Source organism: Trachypithecus francoisi, unplaced genomic scaffold, assembly GCF_009764315.1.
Source record: "Trachypithecus francoisi isolate TF-2019V2 unplaced genomic scaffold, Tfra_2.0 Lachesis_group8, whole genome shotgun sequence".
NCBI lineage: Eukaryota > Metazoa > Chordata > Mammalia > Primates > Cercopithecidae > Trachypithecus > Trachypithecus francoisi.
The window spans coordinates 14,220,950-14,235,486 of NW_022681473.1; positions in this window are offsets into that span (position 1 = coordinate 14,220,950).

The following is a 14,537-nucleotide window of genomic DNA, read 5'->3' on the forward strand; positions in this document are numbered from 1 at the left end:
GCTGAGGCTTAAGTAGGTAAACAAAGCCGCTGGGAAGCTCGAACTGGGTGGAGCTCACAGCAGCTCAAGGAAGCCTGCCTGTCTCTGTAGACTCTACCTCTGCGGACAGCGCACAGCTGCAGTCCATTAGGGGAAAGAGCGGGGGCAGTGCAGACGCGAACGACTCTGTCTGACAGCTTTGGGGAGAGCCGTGGATCTCCTAACGCGGAGGTTGAGATCTGAGAACGGACAGACTGCCTGCTCAGGTGGGTCCTGACCCCTGAGTAGCCTAGCTGGGAGAAATCCCCCACTAGGGCAGGCTGACACCCCACACCTCACAGGGTGGCATCACCCCTGAGAGGAAACTTCCAAAGAAAGAATCAGACAGGTACACTCGCTGTTCAGCAATATTCTATCTTCGGCAACCTCTGCTGCTGATACCCAGGCAAACAGGGTCTGGAGTGGACCTCAAGCAATCTCCAACAGACCAACAGACAGTCCTTCTGACTGTCAGACGGAAAACTATCAAACAGGAAGGACACCTATACCAAAACCCCATCAGTACGTCACCATCATCAAAGTCCAGAGACAGATAAAACCACAAAGATGGGGAAGAAGCAGGGCAGAAAAGCTGGAAATTCAAAAAATAAGAGCGCATCTCCCCCTGGAAAGGAGCGCAGCCCACCGCCAGGAACGGATCAAAGCTGGTCAGAGAATGACTTTGACGAGATGAGAGAAGAAGGCTTCAGTCCATCAAACCTCTCAGAGCTAAAGGAGGAATTACGTTCCCAGCGCAAAGAAACTAAAAATCTTGTAAAAAAGTGGAAGAATTGACAGCTAGATAATTAATGCAGAGAAGATCATAAACGAAATGACAGAGATGAAAACCATGACACGAGAAATACATGACAAATGCACAAGCTTCAGTAACCGACTCGATCAACTGGAAGAAAGAGTATCAGCGATTGAGGATCAAATGAATGAAATGAAGCGAGAAGAGAAACCAAAAGAAAAAAGAAGAAGAAAAAGAATGAACAAAGCCTGCAAGAAGTATGGGATTATGTAAAAGACCAAATCTACGTCTGATTGGGGTGCCTGAAAGGAGGGGGAAAATGGAACCAAGTTGGAAAACACTCTTCAGGATATCATCCAGGAGAACTTCCCCAACCTAGTAGGGCAGGCCAACATTCAAATTCAGGAAATACAGAGAACGCCACAAAGATACTCCTCCAGAAGAGCAACTCCAAGACACATAATTGCCAGATTCACCAAAGTGGAAATGAAGGAAAAAATCTTAAGGGCAGCCGGAGAGAAAGGTCGGGTTACCCACAAAGGGAAGCCCATCAGAATAACAGCAGACCTCTCTGCAGAAACTCTACAAGCCAGAAGAGAGTGGGGGCCAATATTCAACGTTCTTAAGAAAAGAATTTTCAACCCAGAATTTCATATCCAGCCAAACTAAGCTTCATCAGTGAAGGAGAAATAAAATCCTTTACAGATAAGCAAATGCTTAGAGATTTTGTCACCACCAGGCCTGCCTTACAAGAGACCTGAAGGAAGCCCTAAACATGGAAAGGAACAACCGGTACCAGCCATTGCAAAAACATGCCAAAATGTAAAGACCATCGAGGCTGGAGAAAAACTGCATCAACTAACGAGTAAAATAACCAGTTAATATCATAAGACAGGATCAAGTTCACACATAACAATATTAACCTTAAATGTCAATGGACTAAATGCTCCATTAAAAGACACAGACTGGCAAACTGGATAAAGAGTCAAGACCCATCAGTCTGCTGTATTCAGGAGACCCATCTCACATGCAGAGACATACATAGGCTCAAAATAAAGGGATGGAGGAAGATCTACCAAGCAAATGGAGAACAAAAAAAAGCAGGGGTTGCAATCCTAGTCTCTGATAAAACAGACTTTAAACCATCAAAGATCAAAAGAGACAAAGAAGGCCATTACATAATGGTAAAGGGATCAATTCAACAGGAAGAGCTAACTCTCCTAAATATCTATGCACCCAATACAGGAGCACCCAGATTCATCAAGCAAGTCCTTAGAGACCTACAAAGAGACTTAGACTCCCATACAATAATAATGGGAGACTTCAACACTCCACTGTCAACATTAGACAGATCAACGAGACAGAAAGTTCACAAGGATATCCAGGAATTGAACTCATCTCTGCACCAAGCGGACCTAATAGACATCTATAGAACTCTCCACCCCAAATCAACAGAATATACATTCTTCTCAGCACCACATCACACTTATTCCAAAATTGACCACATAATTGGAAGTAAAGCACTCCTCAGCAAATGTACAAGAACAGAAATTATAACAAACTGTCTCTCAGACCACAGTGCAATCAAACCAGAACTCAGGACTAAGAAACTCAATCCAAACCGCTCAACTACATGGAAACTGAACAACCTGCTCCTGAATGACTACGGGTACATAACGAAATGAAAGCAGAAATAAGATGTTCTTTGAAACCAATGAGAACAAAGATACAACATACCAGAATCTCTGGGACACATTTAAAGCAGTGTGTAGAGGCAAATTTATAGCACTAAATGCCCACAAGAGAAAGCAGGAGAGATCTAAAATTGACACTCTAACATCACAATTAAAAGAACTAGAGAGGTAAGAGCAAACACATTCAAAAGCTAGCAGAAGGCAAGAAATAACTAAGATCAGAGCAGAACGAAGGAGATAGAGACACAAAAAACCCTCCAAAAAATCAATGAATCCAGGAGTTGGTTTTTTGAAAAGATCAACAAAATTGACAGACCGCTAGCTAGACTAATAAAGAAGAAAAGAGAGAGGAATCAAATAGACGCAATAAAAAATGATAAAGGGGATATCACCACCGACCCCACAGAAATACAAACAACCATCAGAGAATACTATAAATGCCTCTATGCAAATCAACTAGAAAATCTAGAAGAAATGGATAATTTCCTGGACACTTACACTCTCCCAAGACTAAACCAGGAAGAAGTTGAATCCCTGAATAGACCAATAGCAGGCTCTGAAATTGAGGCAAATAATAGCCTACCCACCAAAAAAAGTCCAGGACCAGATGGATTCACAGGCGAATTCTACCAGAGGTACAAGGAGGAGGGTACCATTCCTTCTGAAACTATTTCAATCAATAGAAAAAGAGGGAATCCTCCCTAACTCTTTTTATGAGGCCAACATCATCCTGATACCAAAGCCTGGCAGAGACACAACAAAAAAAGAGAATTTTAGACCAATATCCTGATGAACATCCATGCAAAAATCCTCAATAAAATACTGGCAAACCGGATTCAGCAGCACATCAAAAAGCTTATCCACCATGATCAAGTGGGCTTCATCCTGGGATGCAAGGGGTCAACATTCGCAAATCAATAAAACATAATCCAGCATATAAACAGAACCAAGACAAGAACCACATAATTATCTCAATAGATGCAGAAAAGGCTTTTGACAAAATTCAACAGCCCTTTATGCTAAAAACGCTCAATAAATTTGGTATTGATGGAACGTACCTCAAAATAATAAGAGCTATTTATGACAAACCCACAGCTAATATCATACTGAATGGGCAAAAACTGGAAAAATTCCCTTTGAAAACTGGCACAAGACAGGGATGCCCTCTCTCACCACTCCTATTCAACATAGTGTTGGAAGTTCTGGCTAGGGCAATCAGGCAAGAGAAAGAAATCAAGGGTATCCAGTTAGGAAAAGAAGAAGTCAAATTGTCCCTGTTTGCAGATGACATGATTGTATATTTAGAAAACCCCATTGTCTCAGCCCAAAATCTCCTAAGCTGATAAGCAACCTCAGCAAAGTCTCAGGATACAAAATTAATGTGCAAAATCACAAGCATTCTTATACACCAGTAACAGACAAACAGAGAGCCAAATCAGGAATGAACTTCCATTCACAATTGCTTCAAAGAGAATAAAATACCTAGGAATCCAGCTTACAAGGGATGTAAAGGACCTCTTCAAGGAGAACTACAAACCACTGCTCAGTGAAATCAAAGAGGACACAAACAAATGGAAGAACATACCATGCTCATGGATAGGAAGAATCAATATCATGAAAATGGCCATACTGCCCAAGGTGATTTATAGATTCAATGCCATCCCCATCAAGCTACCAATGACTTTCTTCACAGAATTGGAAAAAACGGCTTTAAAGTTCATATGGAACCAAAAAAGAGCCCGCATTGCCAAGACAATCCTAAGTCAAAAGGACAAAGCTGGAGGCGTCACGCTACCTGACTTCAAACTATACTACAAGGCTACAGTAACCAAAACAGCATGGTACTGGTACCACAACAGAGATATAGACCAATGGAACAGAACAGAGTCCTCAGAAATAATACCACACATCTACAGCCATCTGATCTTTGACAAACCTGAGACAAACAAGAAATGGGGAAAGGATTCCCTATTTAATAAATGGTGCTGGGAAAATGGCTAGCCATAAGTAGAAAGCTGAAACTGGATCCTTTCCTTACCCCTTATACGAAAATTAATTCAAGATGGATTAGAGACTTAAATGTTAGACCTAATACCATAAAAACCCTAGAAGAAAATCTAGGTAGTACCATTCAGGACATAGGCATGGGCAAGGACTTCATGTCTAAAACACCAAAAGCAACGGCAGCAAAAGCAAAAATTGACACATGGGATCTAATTAAACTAAAGAGCTTTTGCACAGCTAAAGAAACTACCATCAGAGTGAACAGGCAACCTACAGAATGGGAAAAAATTTTTGCAACCTACTCATCTGACAAAGGGCTAATATCCAGAATCTACAAAGAACTCAAACAAATATACAAGAAAAAAACAAACAACCCTATCAAAAAGTGGGGAAAGGATATGAACAGACATTTCTCAAAAGAAGACATCCATACAGCCAACAGACACATGAAAAAATGCTCATCATCACTCGCCATCAGAGAAATGCAAATCAAAACTACAATGAGATACCATCTCACACCAGTTAGAATGGCAATCATTAAGAAGTCAGGAAACAACAGGTGTTGGAGAGGATGGGAGAAATAGGAACACTTTTACACTGTTGGTGGGATTGTAAACTAGTTCAACCATTATGGAAAACAGTATGGCGATTCCTCAAGGATCTAGAACTAGATGTACCATACGACCCAGCCATCCCACTACTGGGTATATACCCAAAGGATTATAAATACTCTACTACAAAGACACATGCACACGTATGTTTATTGCGGCACTATTCACAATAGCAAAGACTTGGAATCAACCCAAATGGCACCTGTGACAGACTGGATTAAGAAAAGTGGCACATATACACCATGGAATACTATGCAGCCATAAAAAAGGATGAGTTTGCGTCCTTTGTAGGGACATGGATGCAGCTGGAAACCATCATTCTTAGCAAACTATCACAAGAGAGAAAACCAAACACCGCATGTTCTCACTCATAGGTGGGAACTGAACAATGAGATCACTTGGACTCGGGAAGGGGAACATCACACACTGGGGCCTATCATGGGGAGGGGGGAGGGGGGGGAGGGATTGCATTGGGGAGTTATACATGATATAAACGTCATGCACATGTATCCTAGAACTTAAAGTATAATAAAAAAAAAATAAATAAATAAATAAAAAAAAAAAAAAAGAAATGAAATGGGAGGTATTACAACTGATACCTAGAAATACAAAAGGACCGGCCTGGGCCGGTGGCAAGCCTGTAATCCCAGCACTTGGGAGGCCGAGACGGCGGGGATCAGAGGTCAGGAGATCGAGACCATCCTGGCTAACATGGTGAAATAGTCATCTACTATAAATAAGACAAAAAACTAGCCGGGCGACATGGCGGGGCGCTGTAGTCAGCTGCTTGGGAGGCTGAGGCAGGAGAATGGCGTAAACCCAGGAGGCGGAGCTTGCAGTGAGCTGAGACCCGGCCACTGCACTCCAGCCTGGGCGGCAGAGCGAGACTCCGTCTCAAAAAAAAAAAAAAAAAAAAAAAAAAAAAAAGAAATACAAAAGACCATTGAAGGCTACTATTAACACATTATGCACAAAACCTGAGGAGATGGATAATTCCTGAAAATATACAACCCTCCTAGATTAAACCAGGAATAAATAGAAACTTCGAACAGATCAATAACAAGCAGTGTGGTTGAAATGGTAATTAAAAAAATGTCAACAAAAAAGTCCAGGACCACATGGATTCACAGCTGAATTCTAGCAGATATTCAAAGAAAAATTGGTACCAATCCTATTGACAATATTCCACAAGATAGAGAAAGAGGGAATTCTCCCTAAATTTTTCCTTAAAGCCAGTATCACCTTAATATCAAAACCAGGAAAAGATATAATAAAAAAGAAAACTACAGACAAATATCCTTGATGTATATATGATATGGTTTTGCTGTGTCCCCACCCAAATCTCATCTTGAATTGTAGTTCCTGTAATCCCCACGTGTCATGGGAGGGACCCGGTGGGAGGTAATTGAATCATGGGGATGGTTACCCTCATGCTCGTTTTGTGATAGTGAGTTCTCATGAGATCTGATGTTTTTAGAAGCGGCTTTTACCACTTTTCTTGGCACTTTTCTCTTCTGCCACCGTTTGAAGGAGGACATGTTTTCTTCCCCTTCTGCCACGATTTTAAGTTTCCTGAGGTTTCCCCAGCCATCCAGAACTGTGAGTCAATTAAACTTTCCTTTATAAATTAACCAATCTTGAATATTTCATCATAGTAGCATGAGAATGAACTAATAGATGCAAAAGTCCTCAATGAAATACTAGCTAACCAAATCCAGTAGCATATAGAAGAGATAATTCACCATGACCCAGTAGGCTTCATACCAGGGATTCAGGGATGGTTTAACATATACATGATATGTCACTAAACATGATACACCACATAAACATTATTAATGACAAAAATCATATGATCATCTAAATAAATGCAGAAAAAGCATTTGGCAAAATCCAGCATCTCTTTATGATTAAAATCCCCAGCAAAATTGGCATAGAAGGGACATATCTTAAGGTAATAAAAGCCATCTGTTGCAAACCCACAGCCAACACTACACTGAACAGGAAAAAGTTGAAAGCATTCCCCCTGAGAAATGTAACAAGACAAGGACACCCACTCTTACCACTTCTATTTAACATAGTACTGGAAGTCCTAGCCAGAGCAATCAGACAAGAGAAAGAAGTAAAGGACATCCAAATCAGTAAAGAGGATGTCAAACTGTCACTGTTTGCTGATGATATAATCGTATACCTAGAAAGTCCTAAAGCTTCATCCAAAAAGCTCCTAGAACTGGTAAATGAATTCAGCAAAGTTTCAGGATACAAAATTAATGTACACAAATCAGAAGCTCTACCATACACCAACAGTGGCCAAGCTGAGAATCAAATCAAGAACTCAATTGCTTTTACAATAGCTGCAAAAACAAACAAACAAACAAAAAACTTAGGAATATACCTAACCAAGGAGTTGAAAGACCTTTATAAGGAAAACTACAAAGCATTACTAGAAGAAATCATAGACAACACAAACAAATGGAAACACATCGCATGCTCATGGATGGGTATATTTAATATTGTAAAAATGACCATATGGCCAAAAGCAATCTACAAATTCAATGCAATTCCAATCAAAATACCACCATCAGTCTTCACAGAACTGAAAAAACAATCCCAAAATTCATAAGGAATGGAAAAAGAGCCTGCATAGCCAAAGCAAGACTAAGCATATAGAAAAAATCTGGAGGCATCACATTACCTACTTCAAACTATATTCTAAGGCCATAGTCACCAAAATAGCATGGTACTGGTACAAAAATAGGCTCATAGACCAATGGAACAGAATAGAGAATCCAGAAATAAAGCCAAATACTAACAGCCAACTAATCTTTGACAAAGCAAACAAAACCATAAAGTGGCAAAATGACACCCTATTCAACAAATGGTGCTGGGATAGCTGGCAAGCCACATGTAGAAGAATAAAACTGGATCCTCATATCTCATCTTACACAAAAATCAACACAAGATGGATTAAAGACTTAAATCTAAGACTTGAAACCATAAAAATTCTAGAAGATAACATTGGAAAAACCCTTCTAGACGTTGGCTGAGGCAAAGACTTCATGACCAAAAACTCAAAAGCAAGTGCAAAAAGCAAAAACAAATAGATGGGACTTAACTAAACAAAAAAGCCTCTGTACAGAAAAAGGAATAATCAACAGAGTAAACAGACAACCCACAGAATGGGAGAAAATCTTCACAATCTATACATCTCACATAGGACTAATATCCAGAATACATAAAGAACTCAAACAAATCAGAAAGAAAAAAACAAACAATCTCATAAAAAAGTGGCCTATACACTGCTTTTGTTGGTGGGATTGTAAACTAGTTCAACCATTATGGAAAACAGGATGGCAATTCCTCAAGGATCTAGAACTAGATGTACCATATGACCCAGCCATCCCACTACTGGGTATATACCCAAAGGATTATAAATTACTCTACTACACATGCACACGTATGTTTATTGCGGCACTATTCACAATAGCAAAGACTTGGAATCAACCCAAATGTCCATCTGTGACAGACTGGATTAAGAAAATGTGGCACATATACACCATGGAATACTATGCAGCCATAAAAAAGGATGAGTTTGCGTCCTTTGTAGGGACATGGATGCAGCTGGAAACCATCATTCTTAGCAAACTATCACAAGAAGAGAAAACCAAACACCGCATGTTCTCACTCATAGGTGGGAACTGAACAATGAGATCACTTGGACTCGGGAAGGGGAACATCACACGCTGGGGCCTATCATGGGGAGGGGGGAGGGGGGAGGGATTGCATTGGGAGTTATACATGATATAAATGATGAATTGATGGGTGCTGACGAGTTGATGGGTGCAGCACACCAACATGGCATAAGTATACATATGTAACAAACCTGCACGTTATGCACATGTACCCTAGAACATAAAGTATAATAAAAAAAAAAAAAGAAAGAAGATACTAAAAAAAAAAAAAAAAAAAAGTGGCCTAAGGACATGAATAGACAATTCTCAAAAGAAGATACACAAGTGGCCAACAAGCGTATGAAAAAATGCTCAACATCACTAATTATTAGGGAAATGCAAGTCAAAACCACAATGCAATACCACTTTGCACCTGCAAGAATAGCCATGATAAAAAAAAATTAAAAAAAAATAGTTGTTGGCACAAATGGGTTGAAAAGGGAACACTTTTACACCATTGGTGGAAATGTAAGCTAGTACAACCGCTGTGAAATACAGTGTGGAGAGTCCTTAAAGAACTAAAAGTAGATCTAGCATTTGATCTCTCAGTTCCATTGCTATGTATCTACCCAATATGCTTCACAACTCTCTTTTTTTTTTTTTTTTTTTTTTTTTTTTTTTTTTTTGGAGACCGAGTCTCACTCTGTTGCCCAAGCTGGAGTGCAGTTAGTGTGATCTTGGCTCACTGCAGCCTGCACCTCCTGGCTTCAAGTGATTCTCCTGCCTTAGCCTCCCAAGTAACTGGTACTACAGGCATGTGCTACCATGTCTAGCTAATTTTTTGTATTTTTAGTAGAGATAGGGTTTCACCGTGTTATCCAGGATGGTCTTGATCGCCTGACCTTGTGATCTTCCCTCCTCAGCCTCCCAAAGTGCTGGGATTACAGTCATGAGCCCCCGCGCCTGGCCCACAACTCTTAATTGGTTCACAAAGGATGGTGAATGAGATGGATGGGACCAGCTGAGAACATTTCCCACTCATTTTCCTTATCCAATACTCCTGAGAATAATTAATGGAAAATACTGTCTTCTGATAATTGCTTCTTCTTTTGTGTTTTTGTTTCCCTAAGGAAACATTTAAGAGAATCTCTAGTGGAAGGCATGTCTCCTGAAAAATAACTCTATGCTATTCTGAGGACCAAGGGCAAGGCTGAGGTATAGGACCAAGACAAACCAGCAGTGTTAGCCATATTCCCAGGTTCCACACAGGCACAGAATTGTGAAGGATATCTTTGTAAGTAATGTTGGCAGAGGCATCCAAGAACAATTTGTCTTCGGTGTCTCCAGTTCACCATCAACACTTGCTCCACACTGTTCTTTGTTTTTCCCTTTCCTCTTTTGTCTTGCTCTCCTAACCCATGAGTGGGCTTCAAGTAACAATGTTTGCTCCTCCCTCTTATTACCTATCTTCCCTTTTCCAATACCTATTATTTGTTGTTTTGTCATATTACCTTCACTTACCCAAAGTAGTTACTTATGTTTTAATAGACACCACTCTTAGCTAAAAGTGAAACCTCTTGTGTGGAATGTTAAGCATTACCCAGGATGTGGAGTGGTAATGGAGAGTAGAGATTTCCTGAGACCACACCAGGTAGGACCATGGTTCCAAATTCCACATTACCAGATGATTCCCCTTTTTGCTATTATTAACCCCAGCCATGAAAGATTTACCCTCAAAACAACCATTTAAGTAATAATAATTATTAACAATAATAGTACAATAATAAACTCTTACTGTAACAACTATTAATCAAGAGTCTGCTCTTGTATTAGGTTCTATTTCCTATCTTAACTAAGAGCTTTAAACGACCCTGTGAGGTAGGCATTATTATCATTTTATATAAGATTAAAATAAAGCTCAGAGGAATTAAGTAATCTAAAAGTCATAGCATAAACAAATATTGAAATTTAACTTTCCTCTTAATAATAAATTTCTCTATTTTTATTCATCAAAAACAATAAAATATTCCTAGTGTGACATAGAGAAACCACAGTAAAGTGCTGTTATTCTCATAGAAAGCAAAGGAATTTAATGGTTTAATTTCTCTGTATAGTGTACATTAGAATAAATGTACATATTTCTATTAGCATTTGAAATATTGATAATGGCTTGCTGCTATTTTTGTAGGCTCTGGCAATTAATAAATATAGTAATTATTGATATAGGAGGTGACTTACCAATAATTGATATTGGGCCTGCATATCTCTTTTGACCTCTTACATTATTTTTTAACTTTAAAAAGCCAAAACCTAACATATTATTGGATCCCCAAAATGTCTAATATGTATATTTTTCCAGAAAAATCTCGGATGGTGTTAATTTAAGCCTGTTCAAAGGCAGGAAGATGAACAAAACAACATCTGAAAATTCCCATTAATACCAGGAAGGTGATAGTATTTTCCAGCAATAAGAAAATCCAACATTGTTCTTTCCATTTGTTTAGATTGGAATGGTTCAACCTAAACAAAGCTTTGTAGGTCCTGACAGAGTCTGTTGATTCTTGCAAAAACTCATCTCCTCTGCTCTAGAGTATTTGGACTATTGGAAGTGTTCACAGAAATTTACAGGAATGAACGTGGGTCCCTTTTGGAATGAGGTGAATTATTTTCCTTTATTCTGTTGGAATTTTTTATTTCAAAACTGGCCTTTATGCAATGAGGACATTTACTTAAATCATTTATTTTTTAAATTTTTCTCGTTTTTGCTTTTTATTGTAAAATTTCTACACACATACAAAATACATAAAGTATAAATGTACACTGCAATGGTATTAAAAGACACTAGTGTAACCACAACTAACATCAGGAAATACAGCACACCATCATCCCAGAGGCTCTCTGTGTCTTTCTGAATCACAAAAGCCCCTTTCCACATCTGATGTAACCATTTATTGCTTTACGTTATAATTTCACTATGTATGTATCACTAACCAAAGTAGTTTAGTTTTGCTTCTTCCTAAGTTTTAAATTTTTGCAATCCTATTTAAACATCCTTTTGTGTTTTGCTTCTCTTACTTAACGTTATAGTTACAACTTTCTTCCATGTAATCCTGCAACTACAGTTTCTTTCATTTTTATACAGCATTTCAGTGTATAGACCAAAATTTACATATCCATTCCACATGGATGGGTATTTGAGGCGAATACAACGTTGTTCTGGAGAAGTAGAATTACTGAGTCATGAGGAATAAGCATGTGTGAATTTTCAGCTTTCCTGTTTTGAAAAGCCGTTGTCCAAGGTTGGAACTCCAGAAAACAAGCTGTGAAGCCAAAATTTGCCTCCAGGAGATTTATTGCGGAATATTCTCAGAATCAATGCTTGAAATGAAGTGGCTTTCCATGTACATTTTAGAATCAGTTGCCAACAATTGGTCACTTTGTGTATTAGTCCGTTCTCATACTGCTATAAAGAAATACCGGAGACTGGGTAATCTAGAAAGAAAGGAGGTTTAATTGGCTCACAATTCCACAGGCTGTATAGGAAGCATGACTGGGGAGGCCTCAAGGGACTTACAGTCACGGCAGAAGGAGAAGTAAGGCACATCTGACATGGTGGCAGGAGAGAGAGCAAGCCAGAGGAGGTGACGCACCTTAAAATGTCAACTCTCGTGAGAACTTGCTCTCTATCAGGAGAATAGCAGAGGAAAAATCTACCCCCATGACCCAGTCATCTCCCACAAGGTCCCTCCTCTGACATGTGGGGATTACAATTCAAGTTGAAATTTGGGTATGGACACAGAGTTAAACCATATCAGTGGCTCCACTGCTGGGGGCATCAGGGTCGCTACCAATGGCTCACACTTTGACCCGGTGGCAGCAGCTAGCAGAGGCAGAGACTGGGGATGGAGTATGTCCATAGGGTTCCAGGGATGTGGAGATACGTGGGCTGTTGTGTCCCAGGGCAGGATGCAATCTGTGAGGGGCTGGGCTTTTAAGGTGGCACTGTGCTGTAGCTGCTTAGGACTCAGGGAGTATGTGGGATCCAGTGTGAGCTCCCTCTCCAGAGCAATGCCATCAAATGGTCTTCAGGCAGCTCTCTAGGTTAGTCTAGGACTCACATAGATTGATGGTTCTCTTGTGGTTAAGATTACAGGAGTTCTCGGTGGAAATGTGAACCACTGGGGTTCTCTCACTTATGCTTTGCTCACACTGGGGAGCCTCTGCAGGCTCCCAGCAGATCCCTTGCTTCCCTCTCCTTCCTTGCCATAGGTATTTCCTGTTACTTCTCTGTAGAATTCCAGTGTTCTTTCTTAGACAATCTTCTTGAAGTGTGATTATCTACTTGCTATTTTGGTTCTTCTTTGTGGTGGAGGAGAGTAACAGATGCCTCTAGTCAGCCATCTTAAAGCTCCTCCTCCTCTTTCCCTCTATTTTTAAAAGCTCCTTTTTCTTTCCAAATTTCATTTTTCTCACTTTTCTTGAAGCCTATTTTCTACATCATTTGCTGTTTTTAGTAGCTTATTTTTGTCCTCATTGCTACTCCCACACAGATTTCATTTTTGCGTTTCTGTGGTGTAATTTTTTCTCCTTCATAGCTGAGTTATGCCAATGCATTTTTCATCCTCTTCTGTTATCTTTTCATTTCTGTCTTAAGCTTTCGTATCTCTGTTTTAACTTTTTGTATTACAGGTTTTAAAAAATTAACTGTTTGGATTTCATGGCCATATGTAGAAATCTTGTTTTCATCACCTATTGGACAATAGTTTTTAGGTGTATTTCCTTCATATGCAATTTGTTTCAGTTGTTCCCTTATTTTTATTTGGTTATTTTTGATGAATTTTATAAAGATTTATTTTGTTTTTATTTTCATTATTTCTTGGCCTTGTTGGATAGATTAGAATTATTTTTACATTTTCTCCTCTACTTGTTGAATGTGCACATTCTATTTCTATTACTTTCATGATTACCCCAGAAACTTAATTATGTGTATATCTTATCAAATTTTAACTTTAATCAATATTTTTATCATTTTCCTGTGTGATTCAAGGACTTTTGATATTTTTAATTCTAATTATCCCTTAATTTGTGCACGATTTTTATTTGTATTTTAATTTCATATAATTTTCTCGCCACATAAAATATGTTATTACCAGTTTTATATAATGTGTATTTTTGGACTTTATTATATATTTCTACTTCCTATGCTTTTCACTCTTACTATGTCTCATCACCTTCCATTTAAAATCACTTTCCTTTTGCCCAAAGTACAAACTTCTTCAAGAATGCCTTTTATCAGTGTCTCTGTTTGGCCTGTCCAAAAACATGTTGTATTTCCCTTCATTCTTCAAGTTACTTTCACTGGGCTGAGACTTTTAGTTTGACTGATTTGTTAACGTGTGTTGGTGGGGAGCACTAATCAGGGCTATTTCCTCTAACTTGGTTCAGTATTTCACTTGGTTCTGTGTTCATTTTGGATACATGGTGGTTTATTTCAACAGAAATTGGAGTAACAACTGACTTAGAGATTTATACAGATTCTAGAATCACCAGTGCAATGACTGTGGAAAGGAGTAGTACGACAATTACAAAGTTCATTCTCTTGGGATTCTCTGAATATCCAAAGACCACTATTTTTCTCTTTTCAATGTTCCTAGGGATCTACCTCCTGACCATGTCCTGAAATGTGAGTCTCATCACCCTTATCAGGAGGAACTCCCATCTACATGCACCTGTGTACTTTTTCCTTAGTAATCTGTCTTTTCTGGACATCTGCTGTGTTTCCACTATA